General features: G+C 39.6%; 2 pseudogenes; one reads left to right on the top strand and one right to left on the bottom strand.

Annotated features, from left to right (window-relative positions):
* Positions 1-9,183: 9,183 nt before the first annotated feature.
* Positions 9,184-9,524, bottom strand: LOC127195971 (elongin-B-like; annotated as a pseudogene).
* Positions 9,525-14,040: 4,516 nt separating this feature from the next.
* On the top strand, positions 14,041-14,473 carry LOC127195964 (40S ribosomal protein S15-like; annotated as a pseudogene).
* Positions 14,474-26,190: the final 11,717 nt, after the last annotated feature.

The raw sequence follows: 26,190 nt of genomic DNA, 5'->3' as shown, positions 1-26,190 counted from the left end.
TGTGTGTGTGTGTGTGTGTGTGTGTGTGTGTGTGTGTGTGTGTGTGTGTGTCTGTAAAGGCAGTAAGGCCTTGCATCATCGTGGCTTCGTCTGTGCGTCTCCTGTGCCCATCAGTCTGCTGTAGCTGTAAGGTAATCATGCTGTGTAATGCCCGGACTCTGTAGTAATTTGTCTCAGCTGCTTGAGGAAATGAGACTGACATCTTTACCAACATATCAAAACCAAGGTCAGTGCACTTGACTGCATGAATTTCACCTTAACGTAAGAACAATCTCAAAACAACAACCTTAAAGAAGCAAAAACATCTATTCCATACTTAGATACAAAAATGTGTTTCCCTCACTCTGTTCACAAACCAAAAGTCCAAAGTATTTGATGCTTTCTCCAGGAGATTTAAACAGCGTACTTCTGGTTTGGATGATATCTGTTAAGTAAAAGAAATCCTTGGCTGACTCCATCAAATATGAATTTCTAGAGCACTGCAGGAAGGCAACGCAGGCTGTATAATGTGGGCTTCCACTGCTCAAGTTACACCCTGTGACAATACCCCACCACCTTTGCTTTCATGGGTAATCTACTTCTTATCCCAACACATATGCAGGCTGCAGTAACATTTTTAGTTTTATCAGGCTCTAAAGAGGCAGTGGAAGAATGGAAGCGCCTGCAGGAAGACGTGAAAGGTGCCCTCAGAAGGCCAAAGATAATGAATAATAGAGAATCAATGGAGGCTGCAGTTCGGCACTAGGGAAAACGACACAGGAAGGAGGCACAGTTGGGGAAGAATGGGTGAAGAACGTGAGGAAAGATGCCGCTGGACTTTATTGCATCCTTTCCCCATCACCTCGTGTGATTAGCATGGATCTCTTCAGAGAATGCTCCTAAATGCTATAGGGAAGGAAGGGAAAGGTGCAATGGGAACCTATCGAATATTCTCCAGAAAGGCTTGTGGCATTTCTCACTGATGCCATCTCTGGGTTGAGATTAAAGAGTGCCCTGTCTCTAGATTTGCAAGGGAACAGCAAACAGTGGGCAGTGACAGCCGGGAGGCGGGTGGACAGGTATCTGCCCATGACATTCTCCAAGGACCAGCCTATTTGCTCCTGTGGTCCCTCCTGAGTCAAGTGAGCCCTTCTCTGTATCAAGTTCCCACTTGACTCCTCCGCTGACTCAGTTTGTTTCTCAGTTAACCAAGGTAAGAGACCATGACAACACACACTGACTGGAGACCTCTTCCTGTGACCTAGGTATGCACCTCTTCTGGCACACATGTGCTCAACAGACCAAAGATCGATCTTCTGATTCAAGTGTATGCTTCCTCTGACTCAGACACGCCCTTCCTCTGAGTTGGGAAGCTAATTTTCTTATTCAGATAATCTCTCCCCTAGCTCTTATGAGGTCTTCTCTCATTGTTAGTTCTAATATGGTGACCCATTGTTTTATTACTCAGTGTTTGCAGATCATGTCTTCCTCTGCATCTCTGAACTTAATAGAGAAGCAAAGGTTTAATATTGTCTCTGAACTTTGAAAACCAAAAAGGACCGTAAAAGGTTAAAAATAACTTTGTACATGTTTTTAAATGTAGTTGGTTGGGATACACAATCTGTGTCCCTCATCTGGCTCTGGAGAGTGCCAGAACTGTGCACTCCAGGCCAGCAGGCCCCCATTTGCTCTCACTCAGAAGAAAGGGCACACATGGATCTTGTCGGTCCTGCCAAAAGGATCGTCACAGAGTGTGTGATGGCTGCTGCACTGTCACATGCTTACAGGATACATTCGGTAGAAAGTCCCACCTGGACCTGATTTCAAATCTGCTAGTTTACATATTGAACTTTAATCTAAAATTAGACAATTTTTTGTTGTATTTTGTCTCAAGCAATCTGAGCTTCTCAGTCTCCCACTGGCAGCATCTAAGGCAGGTGCATGCCTAGGCTCTGGCGGTAGCCAGATCCATCGTGTTTGAGCTCATTTAAATTCTTAGTTAACTTTATCAGAATTTCAATCTTATATATGATACTGTAAATTGAATTATCACTTCTTTTTTAAATAGATTATTTATAGTAGAGGTATAAAAATATGACATTTGTCTAATTTATTATTTCTAGTAGTTTATATGCAAAGAGTTATATGATCTGCAAATGGAGATTGCTTTACATCTCCATATTCAATTTAGACATTGGTACTTCTTGTGTCTACTTCTTGCTTGGCTTCTCTTGCTAGGAGATCCAAGAGAGTACTGGAAATAGAATGAAAGTGTACATCTCACCTCGCTTTTACGTTGACCAGGATCCTTGTCTTTCTCAATTAAATATGATATCTGCTGGGCATTTTAGTTGCCTTTTAGTGTTACAAAATCTTCTTTAAACTCCCACTTTGCTGAGTATCTTTATCATAAAGGGGTCTTGAATGCTGTCAAATGCTATTTTTGTATCAACTGAGATGGTCTCCTAGGAGGTGTGTTTCATCTGTGTTGTATATTATAGTAGCTGGCTTTCTTCTTTAGAACTACACTAATGTTATTGGAGCAACTCATCTTCTGCTGTGTATAATTATTTGTGGCGTATAATCTTCTTGATGTGCTGTTTGATTCCATGTGCTGAAAAGAAATGTTAATTTTTAACTGTGAGGTGGTTGTTATGCTACCGAGACTGAGTTTCCTTTGGTGAGAGGTTGGGTCTAGGCTCAAAGCCAGAGTGACTTGGACAGATATCAACTGCATGTTTGCTAGCTGAGCATTTCACAGGAGTGGAAATTAGTCATATCAAAGAAAACATGCCTTAGCAAATAGATTCCTACTCATGGGAGGCTTCAATTCCATATAGATTTCTTACTATACTCACAGTTAACAAGAAATTCTTTAGGGGTAAAATGAGCACATATTTATGCATCCTTAAAATTAAACCAGCAAAGTGTTTGCCATAGTATCACATCAATATAAGCCATGGGATTAAAGTTACAAAATCTGACTAGGTGTGCACTCTGTGTTACCTTAATATTTTTTGATATCGACTTGTAGTTAAACTTAGCTTTGAAATGCTTTTTTCTGTAGTTAAATATTTATCACATAGTTTTTATTATGTTTGGTTTGCTATGCACCAGCAAATAATATTTTGAGAATTAAGATAATTCCTCTTTTGTTGTTAGCTGTCACGTTTTACTTAAAAACCACTAAATCTAGTTAGTTCTGTTTATATATTGTTGGGTCATCCCCTGGCGCATGGAAAACCTACCATGCGCCACATCTTCAACAAAGAATAATTCTCTCTTCCCAGAAACTATCTACTGCCAATAGCTCAGCACTGGGGAGGGGCCTGGAGCTGAGCTGTTCCACCTGTGCTGGAATTTCTGCTAGCTTAACTTTGTATCGATCTTGTGCAGATAGCCACAGCTGATGTGAGACCACAATTTTGATAGCTGTTCATGTTCAGGAGACAGTACTTCACAGCACTCCTTCCATCCTTCGTCTCTTACATTCTTTCTGCCTCTTCTTGTGCAGAGTTCTCTGAGCCGAGGTGGTGGCTTTAATAGAGTTGGTGCAGCACCTGGATCAGGTAGCATTTCTCCATTCATTGCTGTCCGTTGAAATAAAAGCCTTCTCTAACGAACTGTGCAAGCAGGTCTGTGGCTATAAACATCAATATTTAGAAGGAGATTTAAAGCATGGCCATTTAATGAAATAATAATTGCAGAATCTATCTAAGGACCAGTGACCTCCCCAGCAATGAGCTTTTGACCAGGATTATAATTCCAGCCATGAAATTCCCTCATGGCGAAAAGGACTGTCAAATCCAATCAGAAAGTGATTATCTACTCAATAACTGATGTACCAACATTACATCAGCAGACATAGCTTGCCTGGAAGGTTGGTATTAGAAAATTCAGGAAAGACCACCTAGGCCCTTTCTTCCCCAGTAGGCATGAGAAAGCTAGTCAGCAGAGAGGAAGCTTCCTGTTTGGTTTGAGATCAAGTTTTCTGCATCCTGCAGGCAAAACGTGTGGTGCAACAAGGTCTTACCACATAGACCCTATGGGTAATCAAGCGTAATGGTAATAGCCTGTGTTATTTTGGTGCCCTCTGTGGTCTCCTCAACCAATAACGTATAGAAAAATATACTATGCCTTGCACTGCAATTCTCTTCTAATGGCCATTGTCTTCTGGGAGTGACATTGTCCATCCATGCAGTGTAAATTTGCTCTAACCCTTGTTTTAAAGTTCTATTTTGACATAGCTTACTAACTAGTGGGGTTCAATATGGCTGTTTTATTTATTTTTTAAATAATATCCTTAGTTTTGGTAAATTTGACCACTCCAGGCTCCTTTAAGTCATTCCTGCTTAATACTTTGTCCTCAATATCCCCCTCCTCCTTTTAAAAATTGTTATACTGTCTCTTCATTTATTTTTTTCTATATTGGGTTGCGAGATAATATTCCATATTGCTTTACATACCCCTACTTTGGGTTAACCTTGTTCTTTGCCCCCTAATTCTTCCCATGCTCTCATACCCTTCCCTTCTTAAGCCTTTGCCTGCACTATGTTTTAAATGTTATGTTTTCCAGTAAAAGATGAAAATTAAGAAAAATTTTAATTTCTTTTTACTTCAAGTAATCATCTATAAAATTTGATTTGTGGTACTATGTAATTTTTGTTTTTAAAAATGAACTAATATATATAATTAATTAATAATTATACTTATTGAGTAAAGTTAAATATTCCTTTATTAGTCCCTTGAATTTCAGTTATTTGTTTAAGTGTCTGAAGCTTGGCAGAAAGTAACCTCTTGATGTCTGGCATGTCCTTTACCTCTCTGTGGGCCTCCAACCCAAAAGCTATTGCAGGACTTTGTAACCCAATCCTGGTTAGTTGGGTTTTTTGTTTTTGTTTTTGGCTTTTTGAGACAGGGTTTCTCTGTGTAGCCTTGGCTTTCCTGGACTCACTTTGTAGACCAGGCTGGCCTTGAACTCACAATGACCCACCTGCCTCCGCTCCTCCCCCCCCCCCACCAGTGCTAGGATTAAAGGCATGCACCACCACCACTCGGCCCTGGTTAGTTTTTTGTCAACTTGATACAATGTAAAGTCATTTGGGAAGTGGAACCTCAACTGAGAAAATGAGTCCATCTGATTACCTGTAGAATAGTCTCTAGAACATTTTTTTGATTAATGATTAATGCAGGCCAGCTTAGCCTCCTGTGGGTGGTGCCACCCATGGGCACCCAGCATGGGCAGGTGACACCAGATTGTGTAAGAAAGCTGTCTAAGATGGTCAATAAGCAATCTTTCTCCACAGTTTCTGTTTCAATTTCTGCCCCCTGGCTTCTGTCTTAAGTTCTTGCCGTAATTTCCCTTTATTAAGCCATAAAGTGAAGTAAATGCTTTCTTTTCCAGCTTGCTTTTGGCTGTATTTTATTTCAGCAATAGAAAACAAACTGAGACAGGGTTAATGTTCTTTATTCTCTGTGTTACTAACACCTTATTGTGCCATTGCTTTTGCTCTCCCTTCCTTTCCTTTTTATCCCACATTTCCTGTGTATGTTTGTGGAACAGAAAACCATATGGTTATCAATGGGTTTAAGGAACAAGCAATTAGAATGCAGTTATGGATTGGCTAGGTTTCCAGTACCAGGCATGATTTCCCTCTTGTTGAGTGGGTCTTAAGTCCAATTAGACAGCTGTTGGTTACCTATCACCAAGCTGTGTGTGCCCCTATTGCATCCTTGCTGTTACCATGCCATGATGGTCATTGTTATGGTTCTTAGGTATCATAGCTCAGTAGGACTGTTGGTTGTTTCTTTCTTTTGGAGTCTTGTGTGGCTCCTTCTGGGACTATGAAAGCGACTCCTCTCTTCACTCATCAAGGAAGCTTCCCTTTGAAACAGGTGGAGACCATTACAAAAACCCCCACAACTAATCAAAGTAAAGAACCATAGAGCCTAGTCCCCATGGACAGGCTCCTGCATCTAAAGCTGAGGGATCATTGTGGAGGAGGGACCAGAAAGATCGTAAAAGCCAGGGGCATTTGCTCTGAGATTGTGTCTTCTAGAAATGTCAAAGGTGACACCCATTAAAGTCTCACCAACATGGCTGCCTAAGTATAAGCCGAAAAGGATAACACACACACACACACACACACACACACACACACACACACACACACACACACACACACACACACACCAAACCAAATCAAACCAAACAACTCCCCCCCCAAAAAAACAAAACAACAACAACAACAAACTATGCTAACATGGGAGGGAGACGCTCACAAGGACTTAACCCTATACAAAGAACTACAGTCAGCTGAGGAATGCTGAGAGCAGGAGAAGCCGTCTTCCCCTGGGAAGAGCACAATTGGTTGTTCAATACCAAATGGTCAGCCATGAAAATATGCTCACAAATACCATATATAGATTAAGCAGGTTGTATTACAAGTATTTTGGAAAATATATTCCATGAATTAATATGATAGCAAGATAGGTATTTGGGAAGATTTGAAGAGGGGAAAGGAAAAGAAGAAATGACTAGGATCTCAAAAATAATTTTTAAAAACTATATAGATTTTTAAAAATTTTTTATTTTTGTATTAATTTATTCATATTACATCTTGATTGTTAGCCCTTCCCGTGTTTCCTCCTATCCCTCCCTCTCTCCCTCCCACTTCCCCCCTTCTCCCCTCCCCTATGTCTGTGACTGAGGGAGACCTCCTCCCCCTATATATGCTCTTAGAATATCGAGTCTCTTCTTGGTAACTTGCTATCCTTCCTCTGAGTGCCGCCAGGCCTCCCCATCCAGGGGACGTGGTCAGAAAAGGGGCATCAGAGTTCGTGTGAGAGTCAGATCTCACTCTCCACTCAACGGTGGAGAATATTCTGTTCGTCGGCTAGGTCATGGTAGGGGTTCAAGGTTTACTGCCTATATTCTCCTTGGCTGGTGCCTTAGTTTGAGGAAGACCCTAGGACCCAGATCTGCCTGTCATAAAGTTCTTCTTGTAGGTTTCCAGGACCCTTGGGTCCTACTATTTCCCCATTCTTCCATGCTATTCTCGCCTAAAGTCTCAATAGGATGTCCTCTCCTCTGACCCACTTTCTTGGTAAGTAAAGTTTTTCATGGGACGTATCGCTTGGACTAGTGTTTTGATATAAGTGAGTATATACCATTTGTCTCTTTTTGCTTCTGGGTGAACTCACTCATTATGATAATTTCTAGATCAATCCATTTGTCCACAAATTTCAGGAATTCCTTGTTTTTAATAGCTCAGTAGTATTCCGTAGTGTAAATGTACCACAGTTTCTTAGTCCATTCTACTGAGGGACACTTAGGCTGTTTCCATGTTCTGGCTATTATGTATAAAGCAGTTATGAACATGGTTGAGCATATGTCCCTGTTGTGTGGTAGGGCATTTTCTGGGTATATTCCAAGGAGTGGAATAGCTGGGTCTTGAGGAGGCCCTATTCCCATTTTTTTTTTGAGAAAGCGCCAGATAGCTTCCCAAAGTGGTTGTACTAGTTTGCATTCCCACCAGCAATGAAGGAGTGTTCCTCCCTCTCCACATCCTCACCAACATGTGGTGTCATTTGAGTTAAAAACTATATAGATTTAAGTTGTGGTTTTAAATCTCATTCTCTCTCATTTGGATAGCAAAATTTAATACATGCTTTTTTTTTTTTTTTGAGACAGGGTTTCTCTGTGTAGCCTTGGCCATCCTGGACTCACTTTGTAGACCAGGCTGGCCTCGAACTCACAGCGATCCGCCTGCCTCTGCCTCCCGAGTGCTGGGATTAAAGGCGTGCGCCACCACGCCCGGCTTAATACATGCTTTTAACCACGTACTGATATATCATAATTTTCATCTGCTGGACTGACTAAAGAGCTAAAAGTTGCGTATCTTCCTAGATATGTTAGAAATGCTTTGCCTGCCAGCAGCCTCCATACACGAACTTTCAACACAATTAACATAATGGGAATCGAACGAGCATACTTTCACCCCTGATCATAAGAAATTGATAGCAGTTTTCTACGTCTGGTGGCATCACTTGTATTGACAACCGAGATGTAGCTGGTTTGGTCTAGGAGTGGGGTGAGGTCATTTAGTCACCATGGGGGTCTGAGAAGAGCCCCTCACAAACAAATTTCCTGTCAATAATTCTGTGCCTTTTTCAGAAAGGAATCAGACACAGCAACAGCACATTTTGTCTAGGACATTCCCTGTAGTCACCGAGACAGTCTGGCTGATGCAAATTTTGAGTCATGGACACTTGACCTTAAAGAGCCACTCAATGCCTGAGAGATATCCCTCATTTTTTGGCAAGTTGTTCTTAGAACAAAACAATTCACAAGAGTGAACAAATATAAACCACAGATGTCAGAGGTCAGCTCGGGTGCTTGAGAAGGCTGTGTGTTAAACTTGGCTAAGCTTGCTCTCCCACACCACCGCTCATGCTCCCCAGGGACACAGAGTTAATATCCTCATTATTTTGTCAGGTGCAATTTACCAAAGTCATAAAACCCCCATGTTACCCATGTGTCTTTTAAGAGAGACTTAAGTTCTTTTCTAGAATGGGAAATTATTTTTAACTAAGTACCCAGACTTCAGTACGCATCTCTAAGTAAGAAAGATTGTTATTTTTTTGAATCTGGCTGAGGGAGGTAAATTATCTGACTAATCAAGAATATATTACAACTCTTTTTTTTTGATGATAGATATACTCTCTATGAATCGTGTTGGAGGATAGAGTGTGGATGGATGGGGGAGGAAGGAAGTGGGGTCTGGTGCTGGGTCAGTTAACCAGCACTCATCACTGGACCATTTCCAGTTACTAAATATGTTACCATGTAGACAATGGAGGCCTTAGATGGGTGCCTTAATGTTAGTTGTTAATTCAGACCATCATGTCAGGACTCACCTCATGCTAGAGTGATGTGTGGTTCAGTCACAGTTCCTTGGTAATTGCAGTACAGTGTTAGCCTCCCACTGGCTTAAAATTTATCATTCACATCATAACCTTAGATGTAGTAGTCAAAGAATCCCAGGTAGCAAAACCAATATTAACTGAATTTTCCTCACTGTAGGACCAATTTTCAAAAAGTATTTTTTATTTTGTTGGAATTTTTTTTTTTTTTTTATTTAGCGAAATCTTTTTTTTTTTTTAACTGGGGCAATGGGTCTCTAGGGGGTGGGCCTGGGGTCCTCACTGCACAGCTTCTTCATCTGCACTGCATCCAGAATCCTGCAGCTCCATCTCATCTGGAAGCTCTGCAGGACTGGAGAAGGACTCCATGTACAGAGCTTGAAAGGCATCATCTGATCAGAAAGCCATGACCACTGTGGCAGGGGCCTGTGGCCATGCTGTCTGGCTAGTGAAGCCACACTCTCCTAGGGGTTTTTCCACCATCAAGGAGCTGGTTATCCTGTATAGCCGCTGCTCCTCCGATGGTTGATGATGCACTTCAGCTCGAACATGGTACTCCACTCTTTGGCATCCGTGAAGATAGTGGTCTTGTGGCGTTGTGCCATGAGAAACATGTCCATCGCAGCTGCTGCTTCTGGCTCTATGCTTGGTTGGAACTTTTAACATTAACTTCTCAATTGATTAAGATGTTTTTAGGTCTAGATAGATGTTTTAGGCTGATAGAGATGAGATATGATAGATATTGATTCACGTTCAGAATTTTAGACTCACCAAGAGAGGAAAGATGTTTTCTTCTAGGTTGCCAAATACAAATAGCCAGAACACTATGAATGTAACAATATAATTCTTGATTGTTTTGTGGTTCTTCTTGCTGTATGTAGTTTATTATATATGTGTGTGTAATAATATATGTATATAAAAATGAAAAATACATAAAATTGTCTTTATTTCTGTGTTATTTTAATTCATGTTTGGATCCTGGAATGCTAACTAAAGATTGTTCACATACATATTACTACACATACCATGAACTGGAGATGAAAATTCTGAATCTCTTCAGCCTTAGCAGGTTTTCCACGTGTACACTCTTTATTAATCATAGGTACCATATGTGTCAAATGATAGGTCTGTTTAACTGGTCCACCATCTCTAACTGGAATTTAGTTCTTCTGACAATGTCTTTCTCTCGCTTGGGCCTGGCTCCTGGTAACCACTGTTCTATTCTCTACTTCTGGAGGTTTGCTATTAGCATTCCATGTGTAAGGAGTACAGTACTTGTCTTTCATCCAACATGATTTCCAGGTCCATCTAGGTTGATAAGCTTTTTAAAGACAACATTCCACGGTGTGTGTCATTTTCTTTATCCATCAGCCAATGGGCATTTGTCTTGGCTCCACACGCTATTGACTGTATTGCAATGAACACGAGAGTACAGAAAGGTCCCTAGTATCTTAATTTCATATCTTTTATGTGACTGCCAACTAGAGATTGCTAGTAAGATGGTAATATAATTTTCATAATAGTAAGTGTGAATGACTGTACCAACTGAACTTTCTCCAAGTGAAGCTCAAGGTTCCTTTTCCCCACATCTTTACCAGCACAAGTTTTCTCTTAACTCTTTAGTCACAGTGATATTCTAGTGGGTCTGAGCTTATATATCAGTGTAGCCTTAATTTACATTTTCTAAGTTGGAGGTGTGGAGTTTGCGTTCAGATACAGACTAGAAACCTGTGCACTTTAGTCTGAGAAATGCTTACTCAGATTCTTTACCGATGTTTGTACTTGGTTAATTGCTTATGGGTGTTGAGTTTCTCCTATACTTTGGACATTAACCCTTATCAGATATATGGATTTAAAAATATTTTCTCCCATTAGTATGTTTTTTTTTTTTTTTGTTGTTGTTGTTGTTGTTGATGGTTTTCTTTGCTGTGTGGTAGACTTTGGCTTGATTCAATTTCCTTTCCATGTTCCTTTTTATTTTTTATTCCTTCCTGGATAGATCACCAAATCACTCTACAGAATAAGGTCGTTAGACTTTCCACATGCTTCTTCAAGAAACATCAGTCCAGCTCAATTCCTATAAAAATACAATATTGTTTTTCACACAAATGAAAAAATCTGGACATCTGTAAGGAATGTCACAAGACTATGAACAACTACAGAAAAGGACAAAATTTGGATTACTCAGGGTAAAATTTCCAACTTCAAAATATATTGCAAAGTTATAGAATTCAAAACAGTATGGTGATTGCATAAAGATAGGCATGCAGATCCAGGAAACAAGAGCTCTCAAATAAGTCCAATAGTTTTTTAAACAAAGTTGTCAAAAGTACAGAATAGAGAAAAAAAAATTTTTTTAAATTGTGTGAAAATTTGATAGCATCACAGAAAAATCAACTGAAAATATTAAAGACTTAAACATAAAACCTAAAACTTTAAAATCAGTTTGGAAAAATTTAAACAATATTTTACTTCAAGATGCAAAAGTAACTTGTTTGTCCTATGTTAAAAAACATTAGGCTTTGGAAAGGAACAGCTTGTCTTAAGTTTTTGTGAAGTTGTATATTTTAAAGGTCTAAGTTATAATCAAATGTCCAAGTCTAACAGATTTTGCAATTAAAAAATCTGTCTTCAGGAGCTAGAGGAATGGCTTGGTGGTTATGAGAGCTTGCTGCTCTTCCAAGAACCTCAGTTTACTTCATAGCACACACGTCAGGTGGCTCACAACCACCTGCAATGCCTCTCTGCGTGACAGCATTTGTAGGCAGTCAGAAAATACTTCAACAGTTCTAAACACAGTCATGACATCTGACCCAGTTAAGTCGATGATCATAAAGACACATACAATTCTGGTACCCATGTGCTTAAAGAGTAGCCCAGGATGGCAGTTGTTGTTTGACACATGGAAAGTCACTTAGCCAAACAAGAAGAGATTAAAAATTAAAAACAGGAAAAGGGGATACTCAACACACAAAAATATATGCCAGTGATTATTTGATATGACACCAAATCACAAACAATAGAAACAAAAAAACACAGGACTTCATTAAAAATGACTTTTGTATATCAAAGGGTAATGCCTACATGCCAAAAGGCAGATCATAGATGGGAGAATACTTGCTAACCATGTGGCTAGTAAGTAATTATAAATTTATAAGTATATAAGGAATTCATGTGTTTCAACAACTAAAAAGCAACCTAATTTAACAATCTGTAAAGACTTTGAGTAGCCATTTTCACTCAGGACATAAGATGAACACGAAAAGATGCTTAATGTCACTGATCATTCAGGAATTGCAACCCTAGTCACATGAGCTGTCTGTAGGATGCTATTACCCAACAAAGAAAAAACATAACAACTGTTTCAGGAAGTGGAGAAACTGGATCCTGTGTCCAAAACTGTGAATGTAAAATGCTACACCTGCTACATAAAACAAATGCAAATTAAACAGTTACTATATAATGCATTGATTCTATTTCCAAAAATGGTTTGAAAAGACTGACAGTCTTGAACATGTCCACTTGTATCCATGTTTATAGCTTCATTTTTTTACAGTAGTCAAAAGACACAAATACCTTAATAGCCTAAGTGAAGAATGGATAAGTGCAGTATGGTGTTCATACACAAGTTGATGCTTTCAGTAATGAAATGACAAAGGATTCATGAAGGCTCAACCTCAAAGACATAGTCAGCATGGTAAGTCAGGCAAGGGTCCACATGAACTACTTAGAGTAGTCAAATTTATGGACACAGAGTGTAGACTACAGGGAGGGATGAGGGTTGGTGTTTAAGGGAAACAGTGTTTTTGGTTTGGGAAGATGGAAAGTTCTAGAATTGGATGGATGGTAGTGGTGGTGAATAGCAGTGTGAATGAACTTCCTGCCAGTGTGATGCACAACCATATGTGTAACTGTGGATTTTATATAATGATTATTTATTACAAAGAAATGAAGATATGGACAAATACTATCAGTCTTTCTAAAAATAGTTCCAAAGTAAAATGTTTTTTTAAAAAGTTACAATACAATGTAATATCAGTCATTTTAGTAATTCTCCCATTGTTTGCTGTCTATTTTTTAAATTTTATTTTTAATGAGCTTGTGTGTGTCTGTGGGTGCACGTGTGTGTATGTGTACATGGGAGCTGGAAGAGGACTTCAGATGCTCTGGAGATAGAGTGATAGGTAGTTCTCAGCCCCTACCATTGGTACTGGGAACTGAACTGAAATGCTCTTATGTAAATCAAGCTTAGGCATCTCTCCTGTCCTTTATTTGTTTGTTTCCCTACTGTTTTAGAAATTTGGCATCTGGCATCCATAGACTGTTTTAATACAAGATATTTGACTACTAAAGGGAACACTGGATAGTTACTGGAGTGGGAGGTAGAGATAATTCAAGTATTTTTCCTCTGTTGGATGCAGAGTTTAGGGTGAAACAGAATCTGTAGATAATCTCTTATGTAGGCCTTGTTTAGCATGAGCCAAGGAGCCACAGATGAGGAAAGTTTTTTATTTTAAACCTTGAAGTGTTTTTTTTTTTAATAGTTTCCATCTTCAGAAATTAGCTTGTACACCCAGAACTCACATTCTGTCTTGTTTTTAATTGATGTGGTTATTTAATTAAATTCACTGAACTCCTTGGAGAGTTTGGAGCCAGAATAGTTGAAGCAGAAGTTGTGGTGTATAACTTTTCACATTGCGTTCTGCTACCTACCAGGTCATACAGCCTTAGTCTTCTATGTGATGATTTGCCTTTGGTGTGTAGGGAGTGATACATGGAATATGAGTGTGACCACGGATATTCAAAGTTCATGGTACTAACCCCAGAGGCCAACATTCTAGAAACATGAAATTAATCATGAAGTTGGGATGGCAAGTCAAGTCCTAATCTGCTTAGCCTGATATTATACTCTGTGGTCTCTCTCTCTCTCTCTCTCTCTCTCTCTCTCTCTCTCTCTCTCTCTCTCTCTCTGAAAAGGCAGCTTTTTCAGTGGCTGAGTGTTAACCATTTTCTTCTGCCATCTTGTCCTGCTTCACCTGCAGCCTACAGTGAGAATTGATAGTTGGTTTTTCAAACGTAGATAGGCCAGAACACATAGGCTTAATAAAAAGAGGTCAGGTCCAAGCAGCCATAGAGATGGCTGAAGTGGAGCAGCAGAAGAAGCAGACCTTCCACAAGTTCACCTACCGCGGCGTGGACCTGGACCAACTGCTGGACACGTCCTATGATGCCGCTGTACAGCGCCCGCCAGAGGAGGCACCTGAACCGTGGCCTGCGGCACAAGCAGCACTCACTTCTCAAGCACCTGAGGAAGGCCAAGAAGGAGCCTCCACCCATGGAGAATCCGGAGGTGGTGAAGACCCACCTGAGGGACATGATCATCCTGCCCAAGATGGTGGGCAGCATGGTGGGCGTGTACAACGGCAAGACCTTCAACCAGGTGGAGATGAAACCGGAAGTGATCGGCCACTACCTGGGCGAGTTCTCCATCACCTACAAGCCGGTGAAGCACACCAGCCTGGCATCGGTGCCACCCACTCACTCCTCCCGCTTCATCGCCCTCAAATAGTTGCGGCCAATAAAGACTCGAGTTCAGTAAAAAAAAAAAAAAAAAAAAAAAAAGAGGTCAGGAGGAGCTACCTAAATTATTGATTCAGAATTTGAATGTGGAAAAATAGGTATCTTAGCAATGAAATCTCACAGCCTAAATCTGAAGTGTGTTTGTTTTCAAGGTGATGTAGGAGAAGCGCATAACGACCCTGGGCCACAGATGTTAGGGATTCACAACTAACTAGATATAGAAATCAGGTGAATGAATGGTAGAACCTGGGACGCTGCCGTGGAGGTTTCTGGGCTGCAGTGATAGCCTGAAGACAGAGAGACATCAAAATGCAGAAGGACGCAAGGATCTGAAATCATGCGCTTGAGATGGAACACTAGGGTTTAAGCCTTAAGTACTTTTATTTTTTTTTCCACATTGTGGACTTTAAGTCTCAATGTCTAGAGGTAAATGTGCTCTGGAGCCTATTGGATAGAGACTCTCCCTTAAGGAGGATCGTAGTCCTCTCAGGTGACAGGTAAGCAGTGGCATCGTGCCAAAGCACCCCTAATCGCTAGATGAACACAGTTCCCAGAGTGAGGCTGATGCAAATGGGCACTTGGCATTTGCTAGCTTCGTCGATACCTTAGACATTGTAGCAAACATCATTTGAGCCCTGGTCAATGAGATTACAATCTGAGTTCATTAATCATAGAGACAAGCCACAAATAGAAAAGTGCGGGGAGCCGGGGATTGTTACAGCTCCGGTGAGCAAGCTCCCTGCTGATGTCTCATCCCCTGTCCAGCTTTGCAAAGATGTGCTAGGTCTAGAGAAGATTCAGAGGCCTTGAGACGGACTCTGGGATGGCTCCGAAACAAGGTTAAAAATGATCTAACCCTCTGTCATCATCGTGCTGGATAGGGCAGAGGGAACACCAGGACAGCTCTCTCTCTTGGTCCTATGAACCTTACTTGCCCTTCTGTGGCCACAGCTGGGTCATTTGCAATCTCTCGGGTGGTTAGGAGGCTACTACTTCCCTGGTGTCTCTTGCGTCAGAAATGTCAAAGCACAGGTCTTTAGTGTTGAAGGTAAAGTTGTGTGTGTCTGAGTAATCAAAACTATAATGGGCTGGGATGTAGCTCAGTGGGCAGAGTACTTGCCTGGCAGGTACGTAGCCAGGGGACCCATTCTCATCCTTGCGTAAAGCAACCATGGTGTTGCCCATACTCTCAAGCTCAGGAGCTGGAGGCAGAAAAATAAGGCCTTGGCCATGGGAATAAAGACTGCCACTTGGGAACACTTCACAGTTACTGCCACTTTGAGGGCAGTTTTTAAGAATATGTAATAGTGTTACACCTGAGCAACCTGCAGGCCACATGGCACAGAAGGAGGCATGCAGGAGCACATAGCTCATCTGGCTTCTTCTTGTGCAGCTGCCCACTGACCTTGGCTTCAAGTCAAGGTCCTTTGAGATTTGACATGCGTTATGCGGACTGTAAAGGGAGGACTGCAGAGCGGAAGGAAGAACCCTGAATGTCTTCGCATAGATTCTCTTCACAAATTCCACCTACCCTTGGAGCCTTACTGAAGTTTCCAGGGATCTAATTAACAGTGTTTTTTTTTTTTTTTTTTTTTTTTTTTTTTCTTCACATACTCAATTTATGGAGAAAAGATAGGATCCATGCCACTGATCTCTTATAGTCTTAAAATAGAAGTGGTTTCAGGACTCCCAAGCTGATTGGCCCATGTCCCATGTCAAACATGTTAATGAAAGACTGTGTAGGCTCTGGGCTCCCTAAATCTGTACTTGAGCTGAAAGATTCCCATTGATGACCAATGAAGGGAAGAGTTTCATTATGTGTGTGGGACACACACATTTCTGTTCTGCTACCGTGTGTGTGTGTGTGTGTGTGTGTGTGTGTGTGTGTGTGTGTACAGTGTGAGAAAGTCCAGTTTTATTGTTTTATATGTGAATATTTAGTTTCCCTAACATGATTTATTGAAAAGACTCTCTCACTATGTGGCTTTGGTGGTCTTGTAAAAATTTACTTGCTTGTCAAGGGTTAGATTTATTTCTGGGCTTCCTATTCTGGGCCACTAACCTATATATCTGCTTTAATGCATGACAGCAATGTTTTCCTTATATCATTATAACAAAATTTGGGATCATGTGTTGCCTTCTAGCTCTATATTTTCTTTGATAATGTTCTTATAGCTATTTGTAGCCATTTATAGCTGTGTATACATCTTAGGAATTCTTTTTCTGTATCTTTAAACAATGGATTAAAATTTTGATAGAAATTGTGTTGAATCTGTAGACTACTTGAAATACTCTGGGCATTTTCACAGTATTAATTCTTTCAGTTCATGAGCTCCACTGCTCTTCCACTCTTTTGCATGGTCCCCAGGGACTTTCGTCAGTGCTTTGTAGTTTTCAGTGTATGAATCTTTCACTTCCTTCAATAAATCCATCTCTAACTATTTTTCTTATTTCCAGTATCATACATTGGATTGCTTCCTGTACCTATTTCCCATGTGTTTATGTGTGAGGAAGTGTGCAAGTCATGGCATACATGTAACAACCTGTGAGAGTCAGTTCTTTCCTTGCTCTGTGTGGATCCTGGGCATAGAACTCAGGTTGCTAGGTTTGCCCACAAAGCACCATTACCCACTGAGCCATCTGCCAGCCTCATTTGCTTGCTTTTTAGACAGTGTTTTGCCATGTAGGCCAAGCAGAACTTCAACTCCTGATTCTCTTTCCTCAACCATTCTGGGTGCTCAGATTACAGGATGTGCCACCATACCTAGCTCTTTTCTTGATTTATTTAATATTAATTTATATAGGTGTAAGGATGCAACTAGTTTGGGAATATGGATTTTTGAACATTATAACTTTAATAAACTCATTTATTAGTTTAACATTCATGTGCTTAAAATCACTAGTTTCCCAAACATTGTAAATCACATCCTGTGAAGGTAGTGCAGTTTTTCTTCCCACTGATTTAGATATCTATTTCCTTCCATTGTCTCACAGTTCTTACTAACACTGGAAGCACAATGTAAAAAGAAGTGGTGAGGGTGAGCATCCTTGTTTTGGATGAGGTTTCAGGTATAATATTTCTGCCTTTCCTCTTGATTATGATGGGGAATCATCATAACAGATTATTATGTTGGAAAATTTTTCTTTTTAAGGCTGATCTTTTAAAATGGTTTTGCTACCAAGTAATATTAAACTTCCTCAAATGCTTTTCCTGCATATATTGAGCTCACCATAAGTTTTCTACCTTGCATTCTACTAATGTACATGTCCTGGATAGCTTGGTCAACTTGACATGGCTTAGAGTCATCTATAAGAAATGCCTCAACAGAGGAATTACCTAGATCAAATTGGACTGTGGATATCTGCAGGGCATTGTCTTGATTGTTTATTGTAGGAGGGCCAAGCCCACTGTGGGCAGTACCATCCCTAGGCAGATGCTCCTGTGCTGTTTGAAAAAGCTGACCAATCATAAACCTGGGAGTGAGCTAACAAGCATTATTCCTTCATGGTGTCTGCTTCAAGTTTCTGCTTGATTTCCTGACTTGATTTCCCTTAATCCTACATTGTGACCTGGAAGTGTAAGATGAAATAAATCTTTTCCTCTCCTAAATTGCTTTTGGTTATGATATTCTTCAAAGCAAGAAAAATAAAAGCAGGCCAATAAGCTACCATATTAATGTTTATATGTAAAAACAATTTTGTACCTTAAAAATAAAGTATGGAAGTCCATAATGTGTAATGTTTTAATGTGTTGTTTGCATGTATAATTTTCTTTCACTTAGATGAATTTGATATGAAAATGCTATCTTCATAAGATGAGCTCAGAAGTGTTCTCTTGAACTTTCTTTTCTTTCTTTCTTTCTTTGGGGGAAAAGTTTAAGTTAGTACCAATTTCTGTTTTTATTTATTTAATTAAAACTTTATTGTAAAGAAGTTGCAAATAAGATAGTATGAAGTGAGATTATAACCAAAGTCTATATATTCTAGTGAATAGCTCTACAGTTAGATAAGCCATTGTGAAGATGTGGAGCTTCACCCTGCATTGTACACTTTGACTATCAATTATAACTTTATGCATTTACTGTATTAAGTACTTTTCTATTGTTATGATAAAACACACCAGGCCTGAAGTAACTTCTAGAAAAAAGAGGAGAAGTTTTAGAACTCGGAATGGAAAGGAATATACCACAATGTCACACTGCACAATAAACCTCACACAAGAGAATGACTGGGAGAAGCACAGGGGGATGAATGCCTCTACTGGAAAGAAGCATCAAAGAACTAAGCAGGAGGCTTTATGTGGGGGGGGGGCGTGTGGAGGGGTAGCGCAGAGCTTTTCCAAAGTGGCCTAGGATTGCTGGGATTCTTACTCTGTAAGGCAGAGCTTGGCTGCCTGTGTTTGCTCTGTGTGCAGAGCCTGGCAGTTAAAGGTCCTTAGGGATGGGGCCTGGCCACTGATGCACCTCGAGGGGCTGATACACAGTTTATTTGGGCTTAAAGTTCCAGGGGCATAAGAAAGCATCATGGAAGGGAACCATTTTAGCAGGTGGTAGCCATGGCAACAGAAACAGCCAAGAGCTTCCACCTCAGACCAGAAGCAAGAAACACAGGAAATGGCACAATTTCCTAAAGTCTCGGAGCCCATCTTCAATGACATATTTTCTCCAAAAAGGCCACACCTCCTAAACCTTCCAGACAGTACTGTCACTTGGGGAATCACGTATTTACATGCCTGAGAACATTTTATGGGGGCACATTTTATTCAAACCATCACACTTATCTTAACCTCCTCCGCCCACCCCCATGACAGAGTTAAACTAGACGACGCAATTAGCTTTAAATCGCCCTTCATAACTCACATGCCCCTTACTTGGATTTCCTCTTCATTCATTACCTGATATTGGCCTTTCTTTGTTTCGTGTGCTGCTGATAGAACCCAAACCCTTGTGAGTGTTATGTAGTACTCTGCGGCTGAGCTACTCAACTCTTCCTCTCTTTTAATGTTTGTTAGAATTCAGCAATGCAAATGTACAGTTCTAAGCTTCTTTAATGAGAGACTTTTATTATTTATCCAGTCTCTTTAGATCTTATTCATCCGTTCAGGCTCTGCATTTTTTATGGTTCACTCTTGATAGGTTGCAGATTTCTACGACTTTATGCTCTTCTAGACTCTTCATTTTGCTGACATAGAGTTGTTCACTGTATTCTCACAAGATCCTTATCTATAGCGTCCACCAGGATGTCTCGTCATTCATTTTATTATTTTCAGCTGAGCTTTCCTCATTTTTATTAGTTAGTCTATATTCTTAAAATGAGCAACTCATTTTACTCACCTCTTCTACTGCTTTCCTAGAGCCTTTGAATTTATTTCTTCTCTGATGTTTATTAGTTTTCTTTTATTTGGACTTTGTTTTGTGTTTGTTTCTTTGGTTTTTTTGTTTTGTTTTGTTTTCTCTACTTTCTCTGAGGTGTAATATTAGGCAAACGGAGGTAATTTTTTTTTCTCTTTTAGAACTCCTTTTACTTCATCCAGTAGATCTGTTGGGAGGGGGAGATATGAGCATTTTAATCTCCATACTAGTTTTAAACCTCTCTCTTTTATTGACACACTGGTTATCCAGGCATGTGTTCTCTAAGTTTCACAGATTTGTGAATTTTCTCGTTTTCCCTTTGTTACTAATTTCTTAACACTGCTATAAATTTTGTCCGTGTATTTTAAAGATACAGAGTTTTGTCATGTGTTCGGTAGGTGCTGCACACTAACAGAGGATGTGCCTTCTGATGTTGCTCATGCTGCCTGCCAGGTAAGCCTCTTGGTTTAAAGTGCAGCTCAAGTCCAGCATCTTCTTACTGAGTGTGTCTCTGTGTTGTTTGTGCATTGTTGAACTCTGGGAATTGCAAATCTCTCACTCTATTACCATCCTACCATCTATCTCTCTGAGCATCTCTCTTAACATCTGCTTTTATGTTTTGGTGCTCTCACGTTGGGTAACTACAGTTATTAGAGCCTCTTTATAAATTGATTCCTTTATTATTATACAATGCCTTTTTGCTTCTAATAACACATTTTACTGAATAAATATTTTTTTTTGAGGCAGGGTGTTTCTATGCAGCCTTGGCTGTCCTGGACTTGTTTTATAGATCAGGCTAGCCTCAAACTCACAGAGCACTGCTTCCCTCTACCTCCCTGAATGCTGGGATTACAAGTGTGTACCACCGCACCTGGTTCAAATATTTTTTTTCCTAACAAAAGTAAAGTTTCTCTCTTACTCTGCTTTTGTTTCCATTTGTATGGAATGTCTTTTGCTTCCTTTACCTTTCAGCCTATGTGTATTCTTGAAGTTAAGATGAATTCATTGTAGGCACCTTAGAGTTGAGCCTTATATTTTATTTATTAATACATCTTATATTATTTTATTTGGACACTAATACTATTTTTATTCAAAAATAATTTGAAAGGAAAGGGTTTATTCCATCTTAACACTTCCACAACAAAGTTCATCCTTGAGGAAAGTCATGACAGGAACTTAAACAGGAACATGGAGGCAGGAACTAAAACAGAGACCACATAGAAGACTGCTGCCTGTTGACTTACACTCCATGGCTTGTTCATCTTGCTTTATTATACAATTCAGGACCGCCTGCCCAGGGGTAGCACCACTTAAAATGGACTAGACCCTTTCACTTCATCATTAGTAAGAAAATGTTGTCACAGGGATGGCTGCCGATGACTCTGGTCTACACACTCCTTCAGCTTTGGTTCCCTCTTCACATGTGACTCTAGGTTTGTGGGAAGTTGACAACTAAAGCTAACTGTGACACCAGTTGTTACCATCTTCAGTGTTCTCCAGACTCACTACTGCCTTGGCTGCAATGGCCACTGGATGTACCTAAGGGACGTAGCACAGTGAAATGGATTCTGGAGAAACATTATCATATATATAATATTAGCAATAAAGATTCCCAAGAGGCATGCTCTTCTTAAGTGAGATTTTTTTTAAAAATAATTTTCTCCTTTATATGCTTGAATTGAGTGGAGTTTGAGTAATTCCTGCCATACTCTCAAGGAAATTTTCCTAGTCCCAGGATAGAAAATACTTGGCTTCTTTTTGACAACACTAATCTCTTTCCTAGTGTTTTTGACAACACTAATGCTTTCCTTAGTCCCAACCTTCCGAGAGATTTTAAAAACAAGCCTTAAGCATTTCCAGTCTTGGTGCTCTGATTTTCCCACTTGGTTCTGACTATTAACTCGAGTAATGGCAGTTTGCAACAACCATGACGAAGCCTGAATGCTAGGCCATCTAGAATGTGTATTTCTGTCTTAAATAGCTTTCCACAAATGCTCAGGATATAGACAAAATATAGCTAGAAGTTCTTTTTTCGTGCCAAGATGTCAGATAAAATGGCCTGTAGTCCAATTCCCAAGATAGTATGTGTTCCCATCTGAAACCTCATGAGCTGGGCATTCACTGTCCACAATTTGTTGGCATTCCAGTTTCTAAACTCCCACCAAGAACTGGTCACTAAGCTCAATTCACAGCATTCTAGATTTCTCTATAAACTACTCCAAATTTCCCCTGAAATCCACTTCCAAATACTCAGCATGGTTAGATTTAGTCACAGTAATGATCCCACTTGTTTGATGCCAAAAGAATTCTTGTTGCTATGACCACAAACAAAAGAAACAAGAAGAAGAGTTTATTTAATACATGATTTCAGTTAATCATGACAGGCTAGGAGGGAGGGACACAGTAGATGGCCTCAGTGGAAATGAGTAAGGAGGGAAAAGGGTCTGGAGAGCAGGTGTAAGCTTAGAAGCCTACGTGGTTAGGGAGCTACTGCCTCCACCTAAGTTCCACTACCTAAAAAGTCCACCACTTCTCAAAATAATGCTATGACTTGCCAGTCAAGCATTCAACATGTGAGAGTTTGGTGAGCATTTCATATCCATGCCATAACTAGTATTAATTATTCAGATTTTGTTATTTGTTTTCTGACTACTTTGTGGATCTGTCATTGCTATTATCTTATCTTAGAAACCTTTCTTTGTGGTTTGATCTTTTCAGCATGGAAATGTCTTGATTCCTTTATTTTTCTCTTATGTTTCTACTATGGATTTTATAGTTTTAAAGTGAGATTGCTGTACAGCCTACTTAAAACATCTGTTAGTTACTAAAAACTGTCTTCTAAACTGATAATAATTTTGATTTCATACAAAACTGTGCTATTACCCCATATATTTCATGTTTCAATGTTATAGTTCATATTGTGTGTCTGCTAGTAAGTTGTTCCATCTGTACTTGCTTTAACAGTTTGGCATTTTAGCCATTGTTAGTAAAGTTACAGATAATTTCTACAGCATTCAGTATTCTAGACCACAGGCATCACCCTCCTCAGGCACTTGCATGGTTTTTTGTTTGTTTGTTTGTTTTGGTTTTGGTGGTGGTGGCAGTGTGTGTGTGTGTGTGTGTGTGTGTGTGTGTGTGTGTGTGTGTTCCTGTTACCTTACAATCCTTTGTTTTGCCTTGAAAAGCTCCCTTTAGCATTTAGTACAAGGCAGGTTTAATGGGGGATAAAGTCAACTGTTATTTGGAAAAATCTTTAATTCTGTCTCACATCCAAAGGGTAGCTGTGCTGGATTAAATAATCCTTTTTTCCCTTAACACTTCAAGCATAACATTCAACTGTGTTGCACGATAAGGTTTCAGCTAAGAAATGTGGTGACAGTCATTTAAGGGTTTATTTTATGCTATGCAAATATACACAAATATATATATATATATATATATTTAGATAGAGATTATAAGTTCATCATACATTTCATGAGCTCAAGGGCATGTGGGGTATTCCTAGGTTACTTAGTAGTCTTTCTTTGCTTCAGTATATCTCTGTGGAAACCAGTAGCACTTTCTTTGGCTACTTGAGAGTCTCAAAAGTTCTTTGCGGATCAGTGCTTAGGTAGGTGGCCTGCTGATTATCATTTAGATTATTTTGCTTCAGTTTTGAGTAACAGTGCATAAATCTTTAGGGTTTTTTTTTTCACTTGACACTTAGTATGTGTTTCAATCGATGTTCATTTTTGCACTTCTAACAAATAATCAGGGTATATTCTGTCTTTTTTTTATTATTGTTATTTCTGCCTAGCAGTCAGAAAATCAGTTCACAATTTTAAATGACTGCTCCAAAATCATAGGGAAGCTTGGTAGCTGAATTATGGTTGAAGTTTAAATAACTTAAGACAGTCACAGGTCCATCTGTGACAATGCTCCCACTGTACCATGGCGGCTCTTCATTCCTGATTGTAATGAGTGGTCCTAGAGTATTACATTCTGAGGAATCTCTATTACCTGGTTGTCGTGTTCAAGAACAAATAGTAATAGAGACATAGTCCAGTCTAAAAATACCAAACAGAAGAAGGTTGCTCCCCAGACACCCCAGGACTATTGTTTTTTAAATGGGAGGACATACTCTACAGAATAAAACAAACAAGGAAACAATCAGGCCAAGTACAAGGATAAGTAGGACTGAAGACTTTTGCTGTGCACATGAATTAAGTGAAGCTCTGATCATGCTACTTTGTGATGACACCCGTATATATATTTGCATCAGCACAGGCATTTATCCTGAGTGAGGATGAACACTGCTAACTTATTGGCCTCTATACAGATGTCCTTGTGGTCCCATATGCGACTATCAACATCTTCTCAGGCTTCGTGACATGGCTTCCAAATGAGCCAAACTGCAATAAGGCATTTTCTTCCTCTAAGAAACAGCCAGTCCATGGTCAGAATATTCTCCACAGTTGAGTGGAGAGTGTGATATGACTTTCTCACGTACTCTGGTGCCTCACATTTGACCATGTCCCCTGGAGGGGGAGACCTGGTGGCACTCAGAGGAAGGACAGCAGGTAGCCAAGAAGAGACTTGATACCCTATGAGAATATATAGGGGGAGGTGATCCCCCTCAGGAACAGTCATAGGGGAGGGGAATAATGGGAAAATGGGGGGGGGGGAGGAATGAGAGGATACAAGGGATGGGATAAACATTGAGATGTAACAAGAATAAATTAATTAAAAAAAAAAAAAAAAAGAAAAGAAACAGCCAGTATCTTGCTTCCTACTTTACATGCCCTGCTATCGCTGTTGTCAACATCCAGGACCACACACCCTAGTATCCCAGAAATCCAGTTCTAAGATGAAAAGTCCCTTCTGCTAGGAAGCTCGATGTTTAGATGTTAATACCCAGGAGATGATGTTTTTCAAGATGCAGGTATTTCAGAACATATGGGAAGCTTTTCATCAGAGATATAAGTTGTGTTACACACACACACACACACACACACACACACACACACACACACCTTGGAACAAAAAGAATGTTTTTTTAAAGCTTTAGTTTTTCTTGGATTGATCAGCAATCTTGGTTCTTAGACTGATTTCTTTAGCACTGTTTTGATTCATTTATTACTTACAAATGGACGCCAAGAGCAGCTTGTAAGAACAATTACAGCTGAAAAGCAAATTTTCAGTAGAAAGACTAAAGACCCCATGCCTTTATGAAATTATTTACCATAATAATTCTGAGACTTTTGAAAGTAATAGCTTGTCCAGCAATTACTCTGAACATTAATTAATCTTTTCACACAGATATCTATTCTGTTTAACACATTTTGAGTTTGATTTAATTATAAACCTTAACAAAGCAAACTGTGTGATTTTCATTAAATGAAAGACCACACACTCACCAAAGCCCGAGGAAGAATCCGTTTATTGTGGATCCTATCCAATGTTATGGAGTTCTGCTGTCCAAAAACATAGTTTTGAAGGATGAGGCAAGGTTTATTAGTGATGTGTTAGATGCTTTTTTTTTTCCAAGTGAGAGAGGTTTTCTAGTGTTGTTAGTCCAAACAAATCATATTAGACCAAATTAGTTTTTAGGTAAATCTATGGAAAATTTCCAATTTGCTATAGGTCTAAAAATCTCAGCACTCTGAAATTTGTTTTGTTTTCTTATCCCCTGCCCCTTTACTGTAATATTATTCAAGGTAAAAACACACGGTTGCTCCAAATAGAGTTGGGGCCCAGGAGATTCTGGGTGCAGTTATGTTTTCTTACGCATATCCAGTGTGGCCTTTCCTCTTTCTGTGACAATGGTAACAGGAAGAATGCACAGCTTTGTGTATAACACTGACATATGCCCATGCTGGCAAATTGCGGCGTGCCCATATTTCTAGTACACATTAGTTCAATAGTTCCTCCTTTTCTTATTAGATAGACTTTCACCTAGCACTGACGACACAAAACCCCTGAGTGTATGTCATAGATTAAGCCACATACAACTTCTCCTCAACATTTCTTTAAGTCATAAACTAGGACATGTTCAAGGCTTGAGTGAAACACACAGAAAAGCTCCATATCCTCTTACCAAACTCCGGAGCCCCTCACCAACTCCCTAAGGATAATACTCTTGCTCAAGAGAGACTGGCTTGTTTTCAAGTCTATGAAGCTAGCCAGAGGACTAAGGCTATGTTTAGACAGCTAAAAATAAAGTGAAAACTTGAATTTAAAAGTTATTGTTATTATTTAAAAATCCATTTTTAAAATGTACTTCTATAGTGGTGCAAAATCATATTAATAAAATTTCATTGTTATCATGAAAATAAATCTGGTTTTGGCTCAAGAAAAGACAAGAAATTCCCTGATA

The sequence above is a fragment of the Acomys russatus genome, chromosome 1, assembly GCF_903995435.1.
Source record: "Acomys russatus chromosome 1, mAcoRus1.1, whole genome shotgun sequence".
Lineage (NCBI taxonomy): Eukaryota > Metazoa > Chordata > Mammalia > Rodentia > Muridae > Acomys > Acomys russatus.
Note: the sequence above shows the minus strand (reverse complement) of the source record. Positions and strands in the feature narration are given on the sequence as shown.